General features: G+C 37.9%; 1 protein-coding gene across 2 annotated transcripts in view; it reads right to left on the bottom strand.

Moving 5' to 3' along the window:
• Positions 1-26547, bottom strand: part of MID1 (midline 1) — a 251547-nt gene that overhangs the window by 173033 nt on the left and 51967 nt on the right. Inside the window, exon 1 of one of the 2 annotated variants that reach the window (XM_032100631.1) lies at positions 9489-9658. The exons of the other annotated variant lie outside the window; for it this stretch is intronic. The gene's annotated coding sequence lies outside the window, so the exon portion shown is untranslated. Of the gene's footprint in view, positions 1-9488; positions 9659-26547 lie in introns of those variants that run through there. 2 annotated transcript variants of the gene reach the window in all.

Genomic DNA, 26547 nt, shown 5'->3' on the forward strand with positions numbered 1-26547 from the left:
ACTTTTAATTTTCTCAATTTGACCTAGCATTTCCAAGCTTACAGCTCTATACAAAGATGACAACCTAGAAATAGCATCAGAGAAAGAGTCAAACATCTAACAAAATATAATTATTTTTTCCCATTTTCCACTTTTTCCATCTAGATCGCCAGTCACATAAATACTTACTTTCTGTGTATATTCACCTCAATGGCTGCATTGTTAATGACTACAATTGTACTCAAACAAATGTGTCTTGTTAATAAGTCCCCACCTGCTTCCCCAATATGTCTCTCTGGGACTGGTTCTGGGAAAACCTCTTCTCATGGAGGAGAGGGGAGCATATGTGAAAGATGTTCTGACCTCTGATCATGAACATTAGACACCTACTTGGCTCAGAAATTCCAGAATCGGACCAAAATACTGAACCTCTTTGTTTACCTTTCTGTAAAATGGGAGCACTTTGTACAGATTTCCTTATGCTGAAAAACACTGTGCAAATGCAAGTTAATTATAGTGTAACTACTTGAATGTTTCCAGAAGGATAACTGATTATGGGGATATGATGAATTCTGTGTGTGAGACATAATATTTTTATCTCTTTCCCTCTTTGAAGTTCATTGTAAGAACTTACATGGAACACCATACTACTGTAGAAAACAGTTGTTTACTCCTAGGACTTGCAAACTAAGTATCTTAAGAAAATGCTGCTCACACTGCTTCACCACATTTTAATATTTTGCTTTGCTTCTTGATTGTATTCACTTGAATTTGGTATTTAATCTAAGAACTCAAGAAACCCTTAGAAAATAATGTTCTAAGACTGTTGAAAATAGGTGCTACAACTTTCCAGAGAAAAACACGTTACACATTAATATACACTTTATTCTGTTAACTGTTAATTTCAAGGAGTGGTTAAGTATTTTAGATGTGTCTCCTCTTTAAAATATTTTGCAGTCTACATGTATAGGGATGGTATTTTATGTTCTTTAAATGTCAGGATAGTTCTGCAGACTTTAACATTATACTGGCACCAAATTTAAGTCATTAAAGGAGAGATTTATCTCACGTTTTAAACATTGAAGGTAGGGGTTAAATCTAAGTATGTGAGCTTCTGCTACAATGCAGAAAGACACAAATCTCTAGAAGACACGTATGAAAAGACTTATTCCTTAGTATTAACAATGAAACAATCTGTCATTTTGATTCATGGTGGTTAGTAAAGATAAATCCCCATTTTTAATTAGTTATCCAGGATGGATATCAGAAGAAAAAGTAACAAGGAATAATATAAAGCATATTAGTAATATGAATCTAACAAATGATGAAACAGAGACCAAGCACTGTTTCCTCTGCTGATGTTCAAGAGGAGGTAAGGCTGAAGTTATAACCATCTGTCAGAAAAGTTTCCTTCTGGATTTAGAGGGAACAGTTTCCAGTGCTATTGTCCATAGCAAAAAAAAATATCCAAACTCCAAGTACAAAAGTCATCTCAAGAATCAGTGTTTAAAGGTCTCATAAGATGCTTTCTCTTGTATTTTTCAGCCATTAAAGACGGATAGTTCTAGCTTTAGTCATGTTACTCATCTAAACATCTATTTTCAGTTACCACATGATGTCCATAGACTGCAGTAACCTCAGTGGGAGCTCTATCAATATGTGTTTAGGCTTAAAGAAAATTGTACCCATCAATTTCTTTGTACTTAGGTCAAAAAATGTTGGTAGCATCCACATTAATGCAATATGGTAGCTGTGTTTAGCTGCTGAATATTTTAAATGCCTGGTTCCATGAAGATTAAAATTGTTCTTTTTTAGCCTAAGATATTTCAAGTACTATGTGTCAAGGCAATTTCTATCACTCCATATTTCAAGGCATGAAATTTTTATTTTATGATGGTGAAAATTAGGGCTTCAATAGCCTCATAGGTTTGCTTTTCACAAAAGGATTCAACACAAATTCTCACCATTCCTCTAAAACTTACAGTATATTTAGGAATGCAATAAAAATGTTTTTATAATTATGTACAGAGTACTTCCTTTGTTTAGTGACCTGAGTTGAAGGAAGCAGGATGATTTGTACTACAAACATGAGCATGAAGTGAACATTTAATACCAAGAAAATAAACCACTAAATAAGAGTCCGGATTGTCACTAAAACCTACAGGAGTGGATTGCACATAATGCAGCCTTTGAGAGGATATAAGAAATAACAAGACATTGGCAAGCAAATAGACCAAGGAAGCTTCCTGGATCTTTTCCACTAATAAATCCTCTCCATTTTGGCAAGAGATATCTGTAATTTTTGAGTGGTTTTGATCTCAGGGAAACTTTCCTGCATTTCTGCAATGAGGGAAGACTTTCTGTATGGAAGGCTGTGATATTAGTCCCTTCGTGTGGAAGGCCAGAATAGAATCTGACACTCATGCAGTGACTGGTACTGGTTTCAAAGATAGTTCTTATCTCTTCTCAGAAACCAAGCAGAAAATCACAATGTTGTGCCTGTAGACAGTAGAAAATATAAGGTCATAAATTGCTCCCTGTTTGGCTCAGACGCCAATTCCACACAACACAACAGATGTTTTTCTCCCTGTCACCACCAGCAGCTCTTACACCAGCTATCATGAAAGCAAGAACAGAAATTACACAGTGCACGTTATTTGCACTTTTATTCTGCATACTCGTGATAGCAGGAACATATAATAAGGGAGATAATTTTCTGTTTTTGTTCAATAAAAGAACTTTCTCTGACTAAAATCAAACATTTCATAACAAAATTTTCCTTTTGAAAATAAAAATAAATATACACCTAACATTTCCATCTACACATTATTGTGTATATTTTGCAGCAGTTAAAGATGTACAGCAAGGAATCAAATGGGGAAAAATTCTAAACATTTCCTTATCCTACTGGGAGTTAGTCCTCAGACAGGCTAGCTTTTGAAAACAATATTTGATAGCATTCAAGGAATTTTAAAACATATCTGTGTGGAGAAAGTTGATTTTTACTTGTAAAATAAATTAGCTGCAGACTAGCAAGCCTTTAAACAAAATATCAGGAGAGACATTGTTACCAGAGATGAAGTCCTGCCCAGCAGGTTACTCAACTACAAAGGCATACTTAAATTGTGCTTATCCCAATTCCATGTGGGCTCCTGTGGAGAGATTCCTGGGCCTGTATACATGTGGAACTAATCAATCAGATAAAAACATCCACAGCTCTTAAAAAACATATTCTGCACTCAATGTGATTGTGGCACAAACGTGTTATTTAATATTGTACCTGATCCAGGTTACAAACTGGTTGCGATCTGCCCTCTAATGAAGGTGCTTTGCTACCTCAGGTGTTCTCCACATGGCCAAACAGTTTTTAACTAACTTACCTCATCAGAGCGATTATTAAGATCTTGGCTTTAACAATGCAATGGAGAACAGCTATTGAGGAACCTGTACTTGCTTGGCAAAAAATCTCAGGGGTTGGAAGACAGGCACCAATCTGTCATGCTTTGCTTCTGGCTAATTAAGATGTTGACTGAGCCTGTGTTAATCAAGGTCCATCAAACTATGCTTCATTAATATGTAAATTGGTAAACCCTTCCATAATTGCCCTCCCATCTGAACTCTAAGTATGGGCCCCAAAACGGACAATAACTGGACTTATAATTTATGTTTTTCAGTTGGGGAAATCGTTTTCTGAAAACAAAAGAATTGTGAGGTAGAGTGCAAATGTATATTGTTTCAACATACACATGGATACATTAGACAACACTATAGATATGCATAAACAATGTGAAAGTTTAAAGATATGTCAGCAAGAGGACTTCATATGGAGTGATAAATACCAAAAGGAAAGCATTTCTTTCCTCAGTTTCTCAGAGGTGATAGTCCCATAGAGATGACAAAGAGAGAGATACATCTAGAAGTCAGTGCCAACCATGCAAGAGTGAAGTTATGCCGAATTAGATTAATAGGATATAATGATGTCTTGAAAAGAACTGTTGGTTCAATCTCTTTCAGTCTGAACACCTACTAGCAGAACTTAGAATAACCTTAGGAAGGTGTAATATTCCGGTGACCTAAGCTATAATGAGCATGCCTGATGTTTTCTATCAACTACTCCTAGATGTTACCAGCTCAGCATCTTACCAAGGCCACATGAGTCAGTCCAAGGAGACTGTCTCCCCTTGGCCAGGGATTTATACAGAATTTAAATAATTGAGATAAGGTCTATATGGGTCTCAATTGTTTACAAAGATGACAAGTGTCCTAATTTAAGCATTCAAAGTAGCTGCCTTCAAAAGATAGGGCAAATACTATTTCCTTTTCCTTCCTGCTTTCCCTTTTTCCTCCTGTTACCATAATGAACAGGAACACCTTTATGTTAGTCCATAAATAACTCTTTTGCTTCAATAATAGTGACATAATAAAAAGATGTAAAAAAAGTCAGCAGTTATTCGAACTGTGGGTAGCTGCCTGTAGACAGGCTGACTGAGAAATCTGGCACTGGAGCCAGTGACGGTCTAGCCCACATGAGCAGGGGAATGGGAGGAGCTGCTGAGATGGCCTCCTTTTTGAGGGGTCTATCCATAGGGGCCTCATTTCTGATGCCCTGGCAGAGCTACTTCTCCAGAAAGGCAGTAAGTCCGTATGTCCTGTGTCACCCCTCAGTCCCACGTGGATGTCTGAGGTACCTTAATGCATCTCTAGAGGAAGTAGATCCCAGTGTGTGGACAACAGAATTTAGTTCAGGTGTCAGCTGTCATTTGAGCTGTATCACATGGAGATATTTACACACAGACATAGAGGTTTTAGAATCTTAATCTGCAACCGAATGCCTACCAGGTTGTATTGCACGTGCTCCCAGCTTTCACTCTTACTGTTCTCTCAGCATTTACTGTCTTTTCAAAACACTTTCTAGGCAATTTATTGACTTAGATAGCAAAAGGTCTGTAGTACAGAAATAGTCTTATAAAATGGAGTAGCACCCAGTGCAAAGTCTAGTATTTGGGAGAGGGGCAGAGGCAGTCAAAGTTCATTGTTCCCTCATTTGCCTCCTGAGAATGCTCTGAAAGTCTCTGAAGTCCTGAAATCTCAGCTTACACCAGCTCTTCCATGGGTTTGCGCTGGGTAGGAAGGACCAAGGCAGGAAAAAATTTCCTGCATTTTTGTAATGTAGATGAATTTTGACTGACAGGTTGACCCTTGACTTCCTTTATTTAGCACTGATCTATGATACTGCTATTCATGGAAGTAAAAATAATCCATTTCTCTATTCTGTCTGTATGCAATCCAGAAAACTTCAAAAGTTCTTACAAATCTCCATAGATGTCAGCTAATAATGTACTGGGCTTGGACAGACTCAGGTATTGTTGGAAGCTAAAAGTTCCTTCCCCTTAGGAATTCACTGATGGTCTTTCCCAAAGTGTCAGCCAAAAGACCATTAACATTTCAGTCATTTTTAATTGGATAAGACCACACATCTCTATGATTTCACTCTTCATCAGCTGTGACAGACAGCATCCTGCCCAGTCTGCCACACCATGGGGGCTGAATTTTGACTTTTAATGGACCACAAGTCAATCTGTTAAAACCTGAAATTTTATCATGGAAAATGAATACTACTTTTCCAGAAAAAACCTGAGATTTCAAATATGAAGATCACTTACATCCAAACAGGAGGTACAACATGCTTATAAACATTATAACTCTTCAAAGATGAAGGGATATGGCCATACATTATTGAAGCACTGCCCAGTAAGAGAGTGGGATGTTTGTGAACTCTTCAAACCTTAGCCATATACTTTAACAATCTCCCACAGATCATACATTCAAACCATCCTGCAGATTATTTCCTACTCAGCAGTTCAATTTCTCTCTGTTTACAATGGATTTAAAAACAAGAAAATCCCAATCTGTGGAACACACTGTGATTCTAAGGTGCTGGAGGATGTGCATAACAGAAAGATGCACCAGCATCATTGGAAATCATGCAGATTTCCATCACAAAGTTTTGAAAGTTACATAGATATATCTACTATAAGTATCATTGAAACTTATATAACAAAAATAATCAACCTCTTTAATATTGCATTTCTTCATGGGCAAAAAAATACCAAATTGATATCTAACTACTTTCACAGCAATTTAAAAAAAAAAAAAAAAAAAAGATAAATGATGATTTTGAAGCAGCATTTGAAATCTCTTGTTTGTCAGGCAGTCAAGTGGGAGCTGTACTTGCTAATTCCTATCCTTTCCCACCAGACTGGACCTCCTGCTGCTTACTGTTTGCAACGTGGCAGCTTCCTGGGAGAGCCCAGGTGTTTTCCTCCTGTTAAGAATAAGACAAGTAGAATTCTTTTGGAGTATGCTTAGCCTGACTTATTGTGACATTCACTTCAGGTAGTAATTCCCAGGAAGATGGGCAGCCTTCAGCTCTAAGTATAAGCTTTGTGAATCCTCTGTGTAATAACAAACATAGAGAGTGTTTAGTTAACACAGAAGATGTTTGATGTTTGCATGAGTCTTTTCAGATCTGTTCAAACAACAGATCTTACAGTGAGACAAGCAAGAGTACAAGAAGAATACTAACACAGCCAGCTGGGAAAAAATCTGCAGTGTGCCAAGTACTTTTTAATAAATTTTCCTTAATGTTTATACATACATATATAAGTATATATGTATATAATATAGAAAACACACTTTTTTATTGTTGGGTTGTTTTTTTTTTTTTGCTCTACATGGTGTTTATGTGACATTTGGACCAAGAAATGTGAAAAAACTCACCAAAAAATCACCAAACTCCAGCACAGCACCAGTGTGGCAACTCCATCTTTATAATTGCTTTTACACAATTGTTTATGTGTTTTGAGAAGCAATATTACTGTCTTGATCTGCCTAAACCTTTCAGTTGTGACAAATACCTGATAGCTAATGGCTGCTGGAATATGTTTAGATTGGTCTAATTTTATAAGTAAATGAATGTTATGTTTGCTTATATGTGTTTCCCTCTACCTTTGGAATTTTGTTCTGCTTTAATAAAAGACATTTATACCCAAGATCTACTTCTTTATGCATAGATGTGATGTTGGGGGTGATCAAGGCCCTTTTTCTAACAATAATGGCCATACAAAAGTCTATGTATCTCTTCCTTTTAAAAATTGATAGGCTAGCCAATTCTCTGTTTCAGACAGGTAATTTCAGGGCTCTTTGGCACAACACTTTTAGTATACTACCTTTACCATCTACATGCAGGGCTATAATATCAGTTGTGAGTTCTGTTGAATTAGATGCCTATATTTCCTCCAAAATACAATTTGGAAATTTAGAATTCATGAAAACTAGGAAAGAAGTAGCAGCAAATACATCTCTTTTATCTCTGTAAACTAAAGGATGCTGTTGAACAGTTTAGAAACACTGAACCAAAGTAATTTCTCTTTTAGAGAACTGCGGAGCCTTAACTGGTGTACCAGAGAAAACATCCTGCTTCTTGTTTGCTTGCCGTGAAACCAAGGATGTGAAATAAACATTGTACCCTGGAGATACTGTTACCTTTGCCTACAGACAACCAGGAGAAGCCTAACCAGAAATATCAGTTTACTGTCATTTGCTAGGACTGACACTTGTCACTGAGAGTAGGTACAAGTACGTGATAAAGACCACCCAAAACTAACTTTTATTTTTAAGGTGAGGAGTATCTCATAGGTGTGGTGGTATTTCAGGAGTCGTGGCCATATCTAGTGGGGCAACACAAAGAGATTAATTAAGTTTCCCTTGCTTCTAAAACTGTTAAAAAGCTGAAGAGAGGGAACATTTTTATTATAATTCCTAAAATACTGCTGTCACATTCTTATATTATTACCACATTCTTATATTAAATCACTGAATTTTTCTGTCATTGGGCCCCTCTAACAGATCTCATTAGTGGTTGTTTTTATGGAGATTTTTGTTTTTAAGCCAAAAGAGAACCATAGTAACTGTGCATTTCCCAAACCATTTCATTCATGAATGGGAAATGAGTCTCCAAATCTTTACTCACATGAGTAACCACATTGATATCCTTGGGCCTTCCATTATTAACAGCTAGAACTGTGAGTATAAATCTGCAGGATTTGGATGTGGCACTTCATTACTTCATGGGAGTGAAATCTGTAGCTGAAATCAATAGCTAAGCATGTGAGGCATATAAAAGATACACATTCTTTCATGGAGGTCTGATTGCAATGCATCTCTCAATTTTGTTTCAGCATCAACAAATAAGCATATCATTGTAAAGAGACATACAGACTATAGGCAGTAATTACAAAGACACATTTTAGATAGACATTCTAGCCTCAATAGAGGAGTTGGGAATAGTCCACCAGAAAGAACAGAATAATAGTGAAAAAGGTCAACACTTCTTGAAAAACTAACATAGTAAGTCACAGACCAAGTTTTTGGTTCTCTGTCAATCAGTAGTGTAACTGTTGTCAATCATCCCCTCTTACCTTGTTTGTGATTTTTGAATGGCCACAAAGGAAACTTTTGTTTGTAATTATGGTCTTTACAATTCATCTGAGTCACAGGCAGGACTTTCAGAGCCTGCCTGTGGAATAGGCATGGTATACCCCAAGCTGCGCTCACGTATGTCCGACCAATTCAAGCTAAAGTTTCCCACGATAATATGAAAGGAAATAAAAGATTCTGGCCAACACAAGTCACTAGTCTAGAAATAACAAAAGGAACAGGATAGCCAAGATCTTCTGGTTTAGCATTCCTTTTTTTTCTTTTTTTTCTTAATGAAGATAAATATGATAACTTTGGAACGGTGCAGTTAAACAGGATATGCACCTGTGCATCTTGGATCTTATGAAAGAGTATTTATATTCTCTGCCTAACCACATGCTTCCCATTACACTGATAGAAGCATTCTGCTAAAAATTACTGCCAAGAATTAATGCTTCTTCATTTATTTTTTAATTCCTGAATTCCCCTAGGATTTTTCCTTTCCTCAAATATTTTCACCTTCCACAGATACATTTTTGTGTTGTTTTCTTTGGCTATCAGTTTAAGTGACCTGTCTTGACCCTGCTGAAAACATGAAAAGATTTGTGAAGAAAGGTTCTCAAATAAAACCCAGTTTTGGAGTTGATTCAGCAAAGTAACAAATCTGATAACATCAAAGCAAGAACATCTGAAACTAAGAATTAGGCAGAGCAGCTTTTTCAACAAACTACAGCCTCTATGAATTTGCCCATTTCTAAACAGCCAGGTCTGTTTATTTGCTTATTTTCCTAGCTTTGCTGAAAGAAAGGCTCAAAAAACTTCAGAAAAATACAGCAAAGTTGTTCAGCGGAAACCAGCCCCTGTACTGTAAACAGTGCCTCTCCCCAGACTGCAGCTGCACAAAGCAGAGACAATGCAGGGACCCTCAGCATCATTAACCAACTTCCCTTCCTCACCAAACAGTCGCTTCGATAAAGCAATTACAATAGCATCATGGAACAGTAGAACAAGGATAAAAAAAATAACCTTACCAGCTTCTCCTACAGTACACAGCTGAAAGGAAAACAAAACCCCCAGCTGCCGTACCGCATGCAATTGGTCTCTCAGAATGAATTGACTGAAAGAACTATGAAAGGCTAAAGTCTTTCGGCCCCTCTGTTCAACCTCTCTTCAGCTCCCACTCTCCGAGCTTCCTCACAAAGCCATTCTCCTACCCCCTAATCCTCGCACAGGAAAAAGCAGCGCGCACCAAATGACTTCAGCAGGAGCGATCCTCCAGGGGGTGGGGGTAGAGATGCTGCTGCCACTCAGCCCCCAGCTCCGCCGCCGCACAGCATCCTCAGGGAGGAGAGCCACACGAGCGTGCCAGGCACTTGGGCAGCACACCCCCTGCACAGACAGCACGACAGGACAAGGCACAGAAAAGTGCACGTCTCCGTTCCTCACCCTCTCAGCCGCTCACTTCTGAAATAAGCACACTCCTGGGTGTTTGCAAGAGTCCCCGCGTGCATCTCAGTTAGCCTGCACTGAAGTAGTTAGGCTTATTTTTCTTCTTTTAAAATTAGCCATGTGACTTCCTAAAGTCCTAGTTGGGCCTAAGATTTTTCTTTTTAAAAAAGAACATGTAAGTAAATCTTAAATATTTCAAACAGCAAAACAACAACAAAGATGTTCCCCCATAAAAATCAATAACAAAAAGTATCCCAACAGACACAAAATCAATAACATTATGAGTCACTGTATTAAAAAACCACTGGTGCCTCCCTGAAATGCTTCTGTAGCTAAAATCAGAACAAACAATTGCATTTTTCATAATGAGAAAGGGATTCTATCTTCATTTCCAGTTTATGAAAAAAGAGACAATGCTTTTTAATATAATTTGTCTTGAAAACATGAGATAGATATTGAGATAACATCTCCTGCATATCCTCTGCTTTTCAAGAAAGCATTAAATCTTTGTTAAAGAAACACTGTTTTCATAATAGTTTTTAGCACAAGTTTTACTTCTCTTCAAGATGCAAAAAACTCCTAAACAGGCAGCTGCCACAAAGTAAATCAAAGACCTAGAAAAGCAGATGGCATAATTTCACATCTTAAATGTTGGCTGTGAGCCTTCCAGTAATAATTTATAAGGAGACTTCCTCCTGCTTGTTCCTCTGCTTGGCAGCATGCTGTTTGAGCCTTTCAAACAAAATAAATAGACTTCAAGCCACCAGCTTCACACACACTAACACTTACCAATGCTATTTCAACCTGGCACAAGCTGACTTTGTTCCTCTGTGACCCTGGAGAGAAAACGAAGGTGACAGTTTGATGGATGTGATCTCTTTTCACAATGTGGGTTGTGACTTCACAGCCCTGTCCCCCCATTATTGCTTAGCTGAAGGAGGAGCCAGGAGCAGAGGAGAGTCTTCCACCACACAGAGCCATTTTAACTGTGAAAATGAACCAAACGTGCAATAAATGCCTGGAACACATTTTCCTACCTCAAAAATGTGAATTTGAGGGAATCCCTTTCCACTTTTCTTGGATGGTCTAAGGGCAGAAGTAAAAGGCTACAAGAAGAGGAATTAATCCAAATTGTTTATTTAAGACATATTTTAGTTTAAGAAAATAGCAACATCACCAGAGAACAAAGGAAAGAAGAAAGGAAAGAAAGAATTTGGTTTGTTTCATTTATGACCAAAGAACACTTGGACTGTGACTTTTGCGAATTATCTCTTCACCGTGTTAATTCAATTATTGAACCATGAATCTTGAACAATTCTTTACTGGACAAAGGTCTCACTGCAGTAATCTGAGGCAAACAACTGCAATGTGATGTCTTTTATTTATTACCTAAAAGACATCAAGAAATATCAGAGGATTCATATATCTTAAAATTGCTGTCTGCAAATTCAGTATTTGAATGGAAATTCTCTGCTAAAATGAATTCAGAAATCTTTTTAAAATATTAATGTATTTAATGTAAAAATCCTGCCAGATTTCACAGAACTCCTCATGAAGAAATTGCCTTTCCATGAAAAAGTTTGAAAAAGGAAGATGGTGAATGAACTCTGAAATGTAAGACTCCACCTCCACAGACTTGAGCTCATTAACAGACATCCTAATGTCTGTAGTTAGCCTCTAATTTCCTTAGAGAGGAGCACAGGCTGTTAATATGTTTTGGTCTTTGTTTCTGATTGTTCATCTAATCAGATTTATTTATAATCATGAATACTGGAGGGTGTCAAATCTCTCATTTTATAGGTGAATACTCAGGCCAAATGACCTGGCTCAAGGGAGTCTCTGGCAGAAAGCCAAATCTCTGCTGTTCCAGAATAGTTCACCCCAGCTCCAGTGATCCTCATGCTCTAGAAGATGATTTCTGAAAACGGGGACTAGTCTACTCTGTGTTTGGGATAAAATTTAATATGGTCTGTATTTGTTATCAGCAATTATGTTACTATTGCTTCTAGTTTGGGATTTGATATTCACAATTCTGTCAAAAAATATGGGCTCCTGTTAATTCTTTCAAAAAATACTACTGTCTTTTCAAAAAGATTCACTTTGGTAACAGTATTTAAGTGCTTCCATATTTACAAATACTTTTATTTCTGTAGAATATCTTTGAGGTGGTACCCAACTTATGATACTGAAAGATAATCAAAAAAACCACAGAAATTGATTGATATCCAAAAAAGCAAAATCTGACAGTTTTATACAGAGGAATATCAGCAATTATCTTGTTTCATCAATTCAATTCCAATTTTTAGTATGGTTTTTTTCCTTAAGAACCACCTTTGAATTACATCCTTGGTTTAGGTGACTCCATTCTGGGACTTAGGGGGGGACTCCAGTGCAGTGAAAGTCATGTGGTATGAATTTCACCCTTTAAAAAGAAGTTTTAAGAGATGTACTTGTGAACCATTTATATCCCAATTACAGCTTCTAAACTGCCACCATTGCTTCTTTGTTTCTCCCTAACAATCTGAGAGCATTCCCATTGTAAAGAAGGAAGTACCTTAAACATTTTAGAAACAAAAAGGCCTCTTCACAGACCACTTGATAGAAATAAATTTCCTCTAAATAAAAAAGTTTGTACCATCCAGCAGGTGGTTAACTATGTTATACACAAATGAGATGAGCTTTACCGATCAAAAGGAAGAATGAAGCATGAAAAATGTAGCCAACTTCGTACTTGGAAGCTTGCATACAGGAACAAAAAATTCACAACAGGACAAAAGCAACACTAAAATTTTGGAAGAGCTAATTTTTCTCATTCTTGTAGCAGAATGTAACTTTCAGACTCATGATAAACACCTGAAGGCAGTTTGAGCTTCAGGAAATATCAGCAGGTTTGCGTACTCTGTTCCATAAGTTTTTCTCTGCTTGCTCACAACTATGTCCTCTTATCTGTATAATCTGTCCAAAGCACCTTTTTTTTGCACAACATTTACTCCTTCCCATGTTTCTTGGATTAACAAAAAAGCATAAGGCTCTTGGATAAGGCTTTCATTTGGATAACAGCCACACATGTTTAATAGCAATCATAAGAGCAGTTCAAAGAATCTTTTCTACAAGCAGAGTGGTGCAGGCAATCGCACTGGAAAAGATTCCAGCAAAACTAAAGATTACTAAGCTGTTTGAGACTTACTGGTGTGACTGACTAGTGCAATCCACTGCAGTTCTTCGATTTTTTTTTTTTTTTTTTTTTTTTTTTTCCCTTAAACTCCCCATAATTCTTTAAGGCAGTGTGGAAAATGGAATCATAGAAAGGCTTGGGTTGGAAGGGACCTTAAAGATAATCTAGATCATCTGGAGATGGCATATCTTTATAAACAGAAGGAAATGCACATTTTAAGGTTACACCATCTGACTTCTAAGCATATGATTAAGAAATGTGAGTTCCATAGTCAGTAGATGCTCTAGAGAGTACACTTTTTAATTGGGCTACTTAACACAGTCAAATAATTTTAAAAGTTTACCATTCAATGGTAAGGTTATTTAATGATCTATGCTCAGCTAGTCTATAAAACATATCTGTTGAAATTCAGGGATATTCTTTATCTACGTGACTGGATTTTTCTTCTGAAAAAGCAGTGGGGTGGCAACTCTGCAAACTGGAAGAGGAATGACCTGGCAGGAACGAAGGAAGTATTAGCAATGAGATGAGAACACAGCAAAAAACCATAGTAGGGTAAAAAGGGAGAGAAATTAAAAACTCAGATGACTAGTTACTTGAGCAAGAATGTTACTGAAGTCAATGTTTCACTTTGTCAAGGGTTATCGAATATCATTTCCCTGGGGTTTAATCTTCATGGGTTCAGTCTAAACCCACTCTCTGCTTTTGTTTCAGAGTTGGATGAAAGCAAGGATTCAGCAGTGCAGCTGGGTTTACATTAGGAGTGTATGTGTGAAGCTGAGGATGTCTAGCTTGGAACTTCAAAGTACGTCAGCCAAAGCTGGTGCATCAGCTTGCAAACTTCAGTAAACATGTCAGTCTTCCTAAAGCTGGAGAGAAGAGCAAAATTAAAACAGCAAAGGAAAAGAACAGCGTGTGGCTTGTACAACACTAAATATTAATTCCTCCTTTGGCAATAAGACACAAGGAGCAAAAGAGATGTTTTTCTCTGTAAATTGGGAAAGAAAACACATTCTGAGTGCCTTATCAGAGGCTTTGGCATCTATGTCATACTGGTCAAAGATGAGCCAACACTATCATTTTGGACAGGGGGGTTCGCCTCTTGCGCAGCCAGGAAAAGTTCCTATAATCCAGCCTATTTTCGGCAGCCTCCTGCACCAAACTAGGGATGAGTGGGCAGTGTGGGGTCAGGAGACATCCATACTATGAACATTCCCTGGTACTTTTTAAACATCAGGTATTGTCATCACAACTGTGCTACAGACAGACTGATATGAGCAGGCACACAGACATAGACATTGAGAAGACTGGAAGGCCTTTAAAGCCCAACCATCAATACTTTTGTAACCCCTTTAACATTTAAAGACAAACATCTGCTAAAAAGTTCTTAGGCTTGGAGCCTCAGACTGTTAAGTCTTTTGCAGGAGACACATGTATTTTCCCTGTAGTTCAGAGGTTTGCAGCACAGCTGGAATTCCAACTTTTGAATATTACTACAGTGAAAACATATACACAATGACTTATATAGTGGTATTCTTGTCGATTTTTCCAAAACAAAAAAAAAAAATTAATAGAGTTAACTAGGATATATTTGGGAAGGGGGAGGAGAAGTAAGGAATAAAGTGGGGTACTGACATATGGTATAAATAGCTTATGGGAAACTGCCCTGGAAACTGCTGCAAACACAAGCATCATCAATGCCTTACAGTTAATCAGACTCCATACAAGAAATCTACTTGAATACTACAAGAATTTGTAGTACTGGAACATAAGCACTGTTGGAGATTTACTCCCTCATTAAAGATTCCTCCCAGGAGTTATCATCATATTCATATGACAAGAAAAATAACATATGACTTAATCTGGACATTATCCAATAATGTATGCAAGAAAAGTAGCAGAATGCTAGGTGTGAGAAATGCCTGAGTTATTACCATGTACTGCTCTTGCTGTGAGAAAAGATGTTGGGCTTTTTTTTTATTTTATTTCTGCAAAATAATGTAAGATAAACCTGTTACAACCCAGGACCGATTTCAGAGTATATACTGAGTGGCAGAGGATTCAGAAAGCAAAATATGCCCTAGAACTGAAATAAGAAGGGGAGAAACTTGAAAAGGCAGCTTTGCAAGGCTGGAGAACCCACTTTCCTGTTTGAGTCCACTGTGAGCTCTTGTTCCAGGTACCACAAGTGCTGTGTTTCTGTGACATCTCAGCACAAATCTCCATCGCTCTTTCTGAGGCCACTTCACCCTCAGTGCCGCAGCTCAGACCTATATGATGGGGAAGAGGATGGCACACCCGATGGTAAAACATAAGGGAAACCTCTGACCATTGCAAAAGGGAGCCTCAAGCTGAATCACCAAGCACAAGTAACCCGGGAAATGATTTTTGACCACATACAAACTTCAAGGGTACCTTCCTTTACATCTCACTTATATAGATTTATGCAGTTAAATTGGGTAAAATTTAATTTAATTTGGGTTTTAAGCTCTTATAACATTTTATGCTATTCTTTTGCTCAGGCTTCTCTAACCACCCTGTTTTGCCCCTTTAATGATGTAGTTCCCTTCTGCATTTATTTTGTGTTTTTTTAATTTGACTGACTACTTTTTCTTTCTCTTATAGCAGCTTACTGGTCCAATTCAACATAATCAAAGTACTCAGAAATTTTAATATACTCAGACATGGGTTTCCTTCCACCTAAAGGAACACCACTAAAGCATAAGTTTTATTATGAACTGCATAAACTTTGTGCTATGGTCAAACCTAACTTGAATTAATGGATAACAACCAAAATACTGACTGTCCAATACTTATTGTCTGTAATGAAGAAAAATAAACGTCATTAAAAAGGCCAGACTATAACTTCTGCAGCACCAGGTAAACAACATCCTTTCCTGCACCAGCTGGATGATGTAGTGATGTTGGCAGATATTTATGTGACCCAGCTATTTTCAAAAAAACCTGAATCACTCTTACGTGCAGGTATGATCTTGCACCCTTAAAATCCACTGGGAGCAGGTTTGATAGTTTCTGCATAGGTGTTTGTGGAACTGGCAGGCTTGACTCCCATGTAAACGGACCTGCCTGTGAAACTGCAGTGGATCAGCCTCATAGGAAAAAAGGAGGCGTTTATACTCCCAAATGCAAATCGTCGGGAAGATACATGCCAAGGCCCACGACTGCAGCTCCCTGTGTTAACTTTGGAAGAGAGGCTCCCTCCTATGGCTAAACTGTGTAAAACTCTGAGCACCACCGTGAGCACGGGTGCTTCAGACAGAAAGTCGAGAAAGAAGGAAAACTATAAAAAATCTCGCTATTACATATGCGAGACACATGGAAACTGAAATCCATAAATCCATATTTTGAAGACACCAAAAAAACCTATAATGATGTAATGACGTAATAATAATAATAATAATAATAATAATGGCATGAATCATAGTTTTCTAGCCAAACACCTCTCACCTCCCTACAGAAGTTATTTTTAAAGAACATTTTGTTACGCTTTTGTAATATTTTAATAGCTAACATAGCATGACAGTCAGAGAAAGGCCACCTTTCTGGAATAAATATGAGATAGAGAATAATAATGGAGATACATTGCACAAAACAACCAATGTGTTTAACATTGTATCAAACTCATTAGGCATAAGCTTATGCTATATATGAAGCATAACACCAAAAAAAAAACAGTGCTTGATGGGATCCCTACTTATGATCTATTTTAGCTTTTACATTTTATTCTCTTACACTGGAAAGCCAAGGTTCTGAAACTACAAACTTGGAATTACTGGACTGAATAGTTCAGAAGCACAGATCTAAAAGAAATAGCATCTGTATCCTGAGTCCAATAACGCCACTTGCCTAAAGAACATAAGCATGCCAAGAAGAGGGGGAAAACTGTTTAAGACAATATTCAGTTATTCATTTTTGACTTGAAACAGATCATACTTTTTAAATTTCCTTTATTACAATTACAGCAAGTAAACTCTTTCACTAACTCTCTCTGGGCAGCTCAGTTTACCTTCAAGCCTACCAGACCCAGAATGAGTTGTCATGAGTTCTTGCTTTCTATTGTTTTTATGGCAATAGTATTTATCACGTAAAAGAAAAAGGAAAATCATGGATAGTCTGCTTGGAGAAATAATATTAATTCCTCTAAATTAATCATGCATTGTTTTACACTTGAAAAAAAACTCACAGCGGTTAAAAATGTTTTTCTTTAATTTATTTCCCATTTTAAGAGGCTCTAATCTTGGTTTTTCATTTGTTCCATTTCAGTCTCAATACCTATGAGTGCAAGAGAATATGTGACAAAGTACAATAAACAACCTCTTGACTGCTAAAATTTTATTGTTGTATACTCAGCACCTGCACTAGCACACTTTTCATTAATGTACTACAGTAAATGTTTATATAACTACCAAGAGGGTTTATTAATGTGAACAAAAATTCTAGCAGATAGATCATCCTTTGCAGCAATTAAACTCTAAACTCAATAAAATGCAGTCTGACATATACACAGTTCTCTGAGGCACCTTAGATTAATGAAAAGGGGGATATAAAATCAACCCTGATCCTGTGGTAAGAAATCCCATTTGTCCTACATACCAGCTTTTTTGTAGAGTTTAAACCACTACAGTTTTTATGAAAAACAAAAAGGACAGCTTTAATTTTCAAATAAATAATCAATTTTTCTGCAACAAAACTTCATATTTGAGTTTTGACATGCCAACAACCATTAGGTTTTCTGAGGGCTTTGAGGGTCTGTTCCCCCTGAAGCCAGGAGGATGGTATATGATAAATTCCATGCCAACTAAGTTGAATTGTGTCTGGGTGGCTCCAGTATCTTCCAAGGGCCACCACTAGCCAGCTGGTACTGGACCAGGACCCAGACCTGGGCTGGTATGTGAAGAGAAAGCTTAGGAAAAGTACTTAATTTACATGTCATATCAGCTGGCTTTTAACAATATTATCTCTGCCTGCCACTGTCTCAAAAGTTGGTCTGTTTGAGAACAGTGGCAGAGCTCTGTAAAACAAGCCAGGACATCTGCGCAGACCCTCCGCAGTCAGGACCACTGTAAGTTTTCAGACAAACTTGAATAAACCCTGAGGATAAACCCTGAATGATCATTCCACCTCTAGTCACAGCTGGAGCACTGGGTCCAGTTCTGAGCTGCCCTCTATACAAGAGACAGGGATTCTCCACTGGAGAGAGTCCAGTGAAGGGCCATGAAGATGATTAAGAGACTGAAACACCTCTCTTATGAGAAAAGGCTTTGAAACCAGAGGCTGCTCAGCCCAGAGAAGAGAAGGCCCAGCAGTATCTCATCCATATATATAAATACCTACAGGGAGGGTACAAAGGAGATGGAGCCAGGCTCATTTCAGTGGTGCCCAGTAACAGGACTAGAGGCAACGGGCACAAGCCAAAAATAAGGTTCTCTCCAAACATCAGGAAACACTTTTTCACTGAGGGGGTGATCGAGCACTGGTGCAGGTTGCCCATAAAGGTTGTGGAGACTCCATCTTTGGAGATGATTCAAAATCTGTCTGGACACAGTCCTGGGTAACCAGCTCTAGGTCACCTGGCTTGACTGGGGGTGTTGGACCAGGTGACCTCCCGAGGTCCCTTCTGATCTCAATCAGCCTGTGATACCACAAGTAAGAAAAAAAACTAATAGAAACTGAAACACATAAGAAACCCTCATGACTTCATAGTTTTATGCACATCTATAGACATGCGACTAAATATGTAATGAGAATTGTCACAACAAGAGTGGAGCCTTAAAGAATGTAAAAAATAAATCAAAAAATCCTTGACAGGAATGGGCTTTAAAAAGTCATTGCCAGCAGCAGCCAAAGCATCTCATATTTCACATGTAGCATATAAAACAATTTTGCATACCATCTCTATCCATTTAGAACTATTGCTGTAGTAAATTATTTTAAAATGCATTCTTCAAGGCTGGGTATAAACTACAATTTTATTAAAATAATGAATAACATAAATACATAAATCCAGCTAATTGCACTAGTCCCTGAGTTGAAAATATTCACTCTTTCTCATCTTCTTTACCATTTCCCTACCTCTCTTCTAGGATGCTACATCTCTTTTTCATCTTGATGAACAAAGATACTCTCTCAGGCCTCTGCAGGTGAGTGGAAATTGAAGAAGATCTGGGAAAAACTACACAGAGACGTTCTAAAACACAGTAACTCCAAGAAATAATCTGCTGGATAGAAGCCTTCACATCTGGAATGCACCAGGTTTCAAGGTCTTTCAGTCTGTCTTCCTCCCCTTCTCTTATTCAAGGATGTGGAGGAGAAATGAATCTAATCCTCAGAATGTAAATCTCCTCTGAGTGAAGTTCAGATTGAACAGTTAAGTATCATGGACACTAGAACAGTAAGAAGTAACAACACTGTAAGTATTGTATCCTGGAAGTGTCCAATTTTTCTGTAACTCAGCTATTTGAATTGTTTTCCACATGATGAAGTAATGGAAATTATATTGAAAGTGCTTGAAGTAACTTTTATATCAAATATGCAAAATGTGTTGGTTTTCAGTTGTGTGGCATTTCAACCCCCACAGTAACCTCTTTCTGGGACTAACTCAATAACAAGATGTGGAATCTCTCATTCATACAAGTACTCTGAATTAACAACGTTACTTGAAGGAATCTAGATTAATCACACATGAAACTTCCCAATTCCATGGATAACCTTTATTAAATAATTCAGACATCCCTGGGTTTCTTTTGATGGTGATGAACTACAACAGCATGTTATTTTATTCCCCGGCACACCTGGACTTCCTACATGTACATATGTACTTATGCATACATATATATATGTGCATGCATATCACAGAAACTACACTAGAAATCACTATAGAGAAAGTATCACTCTATTTTTTTTAATTGCCAGGGAAGCTTGACAGCATTCTTCTCTTTTTCTCTCATCGAGATTTCACAGAACTTTTAGAACAAGTGAAGTCTTGAATATGAACCTTATTTAAATAAGAATGGGGGTGAAGATACTCTTTGGCAGTAGCAGTGCCTCCGAAGACAAATGTTTTCTTCTATTACCGTTTTTGTTACTGAAAGCCAGGCTCTGAGCCTTGCACTCTGGCTGGGAGTCTGCTGAGCCCATTTCAGCTGTGCTGGCAGGGGTCGTGCTCTCCAAGGGAGGAGGTCAGTCCCGTGGCCTGAGAGCAGAGGGCAGCGGAGCTGCAGGGTGACCCCACACACCACACATTGTGCTCAGGGGCTGGAAGTCAGCTCTGCTTATGCTGGATCACGCAGTGAACCAGCCGACAGACAGAGGTCACCTTCCACCGTGGGGATCCATTCATACAGGCAAATCTTTTTTTCTGTATGTTTCTATAATTTGAATAGCGACTGTGACAACAAGAATGGTTCACTGGAGACATTTGGGATACTGATGAACTCATTTTCCAAGAGCATTGGAAAAAGAGACATAATTGTGGTGCCTTGCCATTAACAGAAATCTAAATCACACAATATGTGATGCTCCTTACAGATAAAAGCAGTGTGTGGCAGTAGAAAGGATATTGTGGAGAGAGAGACTAGGTATTAATACACCATTTTGAAGTTTGCACTTCACCTCTATTGCTATTGTGTGCTTCCACCGTGACCTTGGGTAATCCTGATCTCGCTGTTCTTTCCTTACCTGTCCTTATAGTGAAGATTTCGTTCCCTCAAAAGATAAGCATTGTCAAGAAAAAGCCATTAAACTTTATGAGATACCCAGCTATGCTGTGGAGGAGTATCATAAAAAGCTTTTGAGTCTATAAATAAAAGATATGTATACGAGAAGATTTCTCTACAAAGTCTGTATCTTACAGATATCCCTTTCTTTTTACTTGTTGTTCTTGTTCCATTTGGACTATTTAAAAAAAAGTTAATCATGAAGCTACCAGCTCCATTATTGGTATCTTAAGAAATAAATTGGTGGGTAGAGCTGTTTCCACTCTTTAGAATTATTTAGCTTTTTTATTTTCCCCCCAGGGAAGTTAACAATATCTTTCAGAAATTATTTATACACCAGCAGTCAGGAAAGTATCAAAAAAAGCTGTTCATTGCTGTTTTCCTTTTATTGCTGATCTTTCCACAGAATGAATAGAAATAACCATACATTAGGAGATTTATAGGATGTAGTATCTAGCACAATGTGTAGTACCCAATCATTTTGCCCACACAGAATTCCATTTCTAAACGAATCACTTACAATTAATAATGTACTGAAATCATATTCAACAAATCATGGTGTCTTCAGAGAGAAAGGTGATGTGCTGCACACCCAGGAGCTGCACTGATAATCTAGTATTGCCCAGTTCCTTGCAGTGTGCCGGGTTCCCCAGAGCCAGATGTGCCAGTACAGTTTCTCCACATACACTGGCCAAGTATTGGCAGCTTCTTGGCAGACATCACACACCATTTGTAGTACTACAAAGAAAAATCTAGGAGTGAACAGACACTCTGAGCACATCTCTGAGAGCCAACAGATCAAACCTCATCTATGGGAAAAACTGCTGGAAGCCTTATTGTTGCATTCAGTGGGGACAGCACCATATTCTGTGCCAAACAGTCATACACTGCATTCACCAAAGCTGCTCTGGCACACACAGACATCCTGAAGCAGCAGTAGAGAGGGTGTTGAAGCAGTTCTAGTGTTCAATCAGTTGCTGATCTGCGTGGTGAAATCTGCAGGGTTCATGTTACCTGGTATATGGGTACAGTGCTATTTCTCATTCATATGACAATTAGCTCTAAGACTTCTTAGCCTTCAACCCCTTAAGAGACTTAAAAATCCTAATTGTCTTAAACACTGTTAGGATCACTGAAGGATTTTCTCTCTATGGCAAACAGTAAAAAACCCCCCACCCTGAATACGCCTCCTGGATTTCTGGAATTTGGACTTTGAGTTAAGCCACCTGATGGGACCTCGAGATAAGATAAAGGTGGTACTATTGTCCAGTTATCTCAAGTCTAAGGAGAGGTAAACAAGGCTGGGGGATGCCATAGCCCACAGATTCATTTGCTAAGGCCAGGTTTACACATTCTTTCCCTACCAGTGAACGGGGAGGACGAGTTTTTGAGTATGTGATGGTGAAACCTCTGGTCCACACAAGACAGAGCAAGTGAACACCCATCACCAGAGGCTACAAGTTGGGCTAAATAAGCAGACCCTGAGGAGATGGGATGTTGCTTTTTGTCATGCCAATTGTCTTCCCTGACACAAACTGGCCCAGTTGTAAAACTCCCCCACTCCAGCAAGGTCACATTCACAGAGCTCATTCATGTGAGAGGCAGCTGCCATGTCTTAGAAAGGGTCATAACCTATCAAAGACCTTCGAAGTGCCCCCAGACTCATTTGTGAGGCCTTTCACCATAGAACTGTGTGTGATCCATAAAAGTTACAACAGCTCCAGTGTTGCAAAAGGCAGTGTGTAAATCTTCCCTGGCCCTTGCAGGAGTGGTGCTTCATATACCTGAACACATATTAGCCCCCTGGACTCTATGCTTTGGAGGACCCCCATGACCAAGAAGACCCAAATAAGATGACCAGTGGGATGCCACTGGATCCACAGGGATGGTGACTATCTTTCTACTCTAATCTGTCTCTCTGTCACTCTCATTCTCTCCCCCCTCTCTCTTTTTCCTATTTTTCTATCACTCCACCTCATATTTACTGTCAAATAAAATCCATAGGAATGACTTTAGCATAGGATCTCCTTCGCATCTTAATTTGGGCAGAGACATCTCTCACTAATCATGGTAATCAGATCATAAAATATCCCCAATGTATACACAACTTCAGTGAAAAAAAAAATAGCTTACTCTCTCCATTTCTTCTCCTTTCCCACTATCCCTTTAGAGCCAACACCTCCATGGACATGGAATTTGTGTTAGGTCAGAATTTCCAATGAGTAGATCTTTTTAAGTTATACACAGCAGTATGAATTTGAGTTAAATAAAGCAGGACTCAAAATCCTTAGATCTTCAGTTTTATGGTGTGAAAGGGTCATCTACTATGCTTGTACAGTGTCTAGAATAATGCGCTTTTCAAGTACAATATAATATACAAACAATAGCATATAATGCAGTATAATATTATGAATAATAAAATAAAGCACTAAAGTTAGAGCCAAAATTGACATTTAGATGAGTAATATAAAGAGAGAGTTATGGGTTTACATCCTCCACTTTTACAAGAAAACCCCCTGTGAACAGACATCTACCTACTATTCCTATTAGATTTGTGTCACAGACGGTGACTACAAAGAAAAAAGAGGCAGGAAATCCAATTCATACTCTCAGCAGATATATCAAATGATGCTATATGAAGCATGGATGATCTGTGGTGGTGAGAGGGATATTAGTGTGCAATGTCTGCTTTTCCCAAAGCACTGGCAGTTGCTCAAGTGGAAAAAAAATTATGCTTTAGAACTAGGACAGATCATCTATGTGCAAATAGTGGCTCTGGTACATAGAAATAATCAGGAATTTGGGATATTAAATGCTCTTCATCAGGAAATTATTGTTTCAAAAGGTTTATTCAAAAAGACAAACATTTCATGAAGATATGTAGTTTACAGTTTGGAATCTGAATCTCCACATCTGAAGTGACTGTCATAAAGACAAGCTATTTTGGGGGTGAACCTTGGGGGGTTTTTACCCCTTCTGGGGAACAGCCTAAAAATACTCTTCCTTTTTTTTTTTTTTTTTTTTTTTTTATTTTTGAATCTCTGAAGATTTTAATGGGATGAGAAAATTGTTTCCTGCCCAGCTCTCATGGTGAGTGGCTGGCAAATGATAGCAACACACAGAATGAGAACAGCTGGATTCAATCACTGCACTTAGTAAATCCATGAAATGTGATTGTGGATGCACCAGGTACTCTAAGAACCAGTAAAGAGAGTTCTTGCAGACTCCAGGACAGGCATCTGGCATTAACAGAGTTCTGAGACTATCAGGCAACATGGCACATCACACACCCAGTTGATGAATTAATTAATCACACTGTCATTAACATAAATGTGTAATGACCTGTGCTTTGCTGTCTTTAGAGATACATATTCAGATACAAGAAGACACAGCAAATTCTTGAACTGTCTTACTGAGATGCTGGTACTTGAAACCAAAGTCACTGTCACACCTTTCTAAAAATACAAATATATGTTTCTACAGTAAAGCTACTTTTAGGAGGAGCATTGCCTAACACTTCTCACTCACAGCACCATTTGATGGAAAAATCACTCCATGTGTATGAAGACATCTTCTAGAGAAAAATCTACAGATCCAAACGCAAAAGAAATGCATTCATACACTCCAGTCCTCTTGTCTTCTAAAATCCATTACTTTCAGTAAAATGTATGTCCATCCCACCACATTACTGATTTAATGGTTAGAGTAAGTGTTTTCACATCATCGTATAATAGAATGATATTTTAAAAGTGCTGTGGTTTTTTTTCACGGATGGTGTTATCAGATGAAAGATCGAGATGTGGATGAAAGTTAAAAAATAAATATATTACAAATCTTTGCAATTGTCAGCTTTGCTAAGTCACACACACATAAATTGAAATTTTATAGACATGGGAAAAGTTTTGTTAGCTGAAGGGGTTTTGTAAGCTTACTTAAATAACATGTTTTATATCATCAGTCAGGTTCCAACAAAAATATGTAATTTAAAATTAAAAAAAGAGAACTTAAGGAACTCCTCTTTCATGTAGGTTGCTGCCTTATTGCTAAGCAAGGGGTTAGTCTAGATTGGCTTCTAGACTTCCTTCCTACCTGAACTGTCCTATGATCCTATCAACTGGCTTTTTTAAGTTTAAAGTCTCTGAAAAGAGTGAACTAGTAATTTGGCTACTTGGATTATTTGCAATTAAAAAAAGAAAGAAAGAAGAGAAAAAGGCAGGATAATTTCAACAGCACTAACATGTAGCACAACCCTACCACCGTCTTCAGTGCTGCACCTCTCAGATAACGACAACTGACCCAAGCAGCGGGAGTTTGGTGTACCTACGGTGGAGATCCACAGGGATTATTACAATGGCCTCTTCACAGTCACGCCTTCTGCCACAGCAAAAGACCACCCACAAGTTGTTAAACAAATGTGATAATTGGAGCAGAGGTGGAAACCCATTTGTAGACTTGGGAGTGTGATCAGGATATGTTACTGGAGGTTTGGATAAGCCAAATTGACTTTAAGAGCAGATTTCCTAATGTAGGCAGGATTTTATAACATTGGACTAGACACATTTGTTTCCACTTAAAGGTGGAAAATTAATGCCTAAGAATAGCAGTTAATAAACAAATTTAACAATATTCCACTGAATGAAAAAGGCCTTATAACTGTGAAATAATAATTTCCTATTTGAATAAACCAAGTCTATATAAAGACTGAAGCTAAATGAAGACTGAAGCTAAAATGCAGTAGCTTTTTGTCTGCAAGCATTAGAGTGAAAGCTTTCTGAGGAGGCTCTACAGAAAACAGCACTGGAAAAGCAGGAAAGTGACGCTTCGGTCAGAGGGGGTTCTTACAGCTTTTTTACACAAGCTTGTCTTCTCATAGTTGGTCTCCTACACTCAGTTAAAGTGTAAGGTAGGAAGAAAAACAAAGAACTGAAAACTTCTAACAGAGTCCTATCAGCCCTTGTTTGTCTTGTGTGTGTGTATAATAAAATAACATGATGTTAGAGATCCAACAGAATTTGTATTCAACAAAAGCTGAATACAGCATAGAGAGGACATAGAGAATCTACTGAATTGTTGTACTGCACAATCACTAATCTCCTTCATGAGTCCTATGCTTTATATCTATACCTCACGTGAAACATATTTTGCTCTTCTGCTGCCTCCTACCTCCTTTTGCTAGATAAAGAGGGATGAGGAAAAAGAATGAAAACAGTGAGAGTTAGGAGGATATCTCAGGGTCATGCTGGAGATTTGGGGATACAGAATGATCTCTCTGACAAATTTGCTCATAATGGATGAAAGCGCAGTTCAAATGAATTACGGAGTTTGCTTCCTCACAAGAATATTTAGTGTTTTTTCCTCATCTCATATGGATCTACCCTGTATTATTTAAGGTGAATTGTTTTTATTACCTTTATCTGTTGTGGTAAAAAATTACATCTGATGTTTTGCATTTAACTCCTTATTTTAAACAGCATTTTTGTGTCATTTTAGAGAACACACATACATTGTGGGAAGTAATTCAACAATTCAGAGAATTATTCAATTGTTCAATTCAGAGAAACATTTACTCTCATTTCAGTGAATGAGAGTAACTAAAGCTAGAAGTATATGCATGATAGACTGCTCTGAGTATGAATTCTCTTATTTACTGGATTTTTTACTCATCAATTAATTACTTCATTTACCTGTCTAAAGTAGTAAGCATACCACAGAAGGAGATCTGATTATATA

Source organism: Corvus moneduloides, chromosome 2 (genome assembly GCF_009650955.1).
Source record: "Corvus moneduloides isolate bCorMon1 chromosome 2, bCorMon1.pri, whole genome shotgun sequence".
Lineage (NCBI taxonomy): Eukaryota > Metazoa > Chordata > Aves > Passeriformes > Corvidae > Corvus > Corvus moneduloides.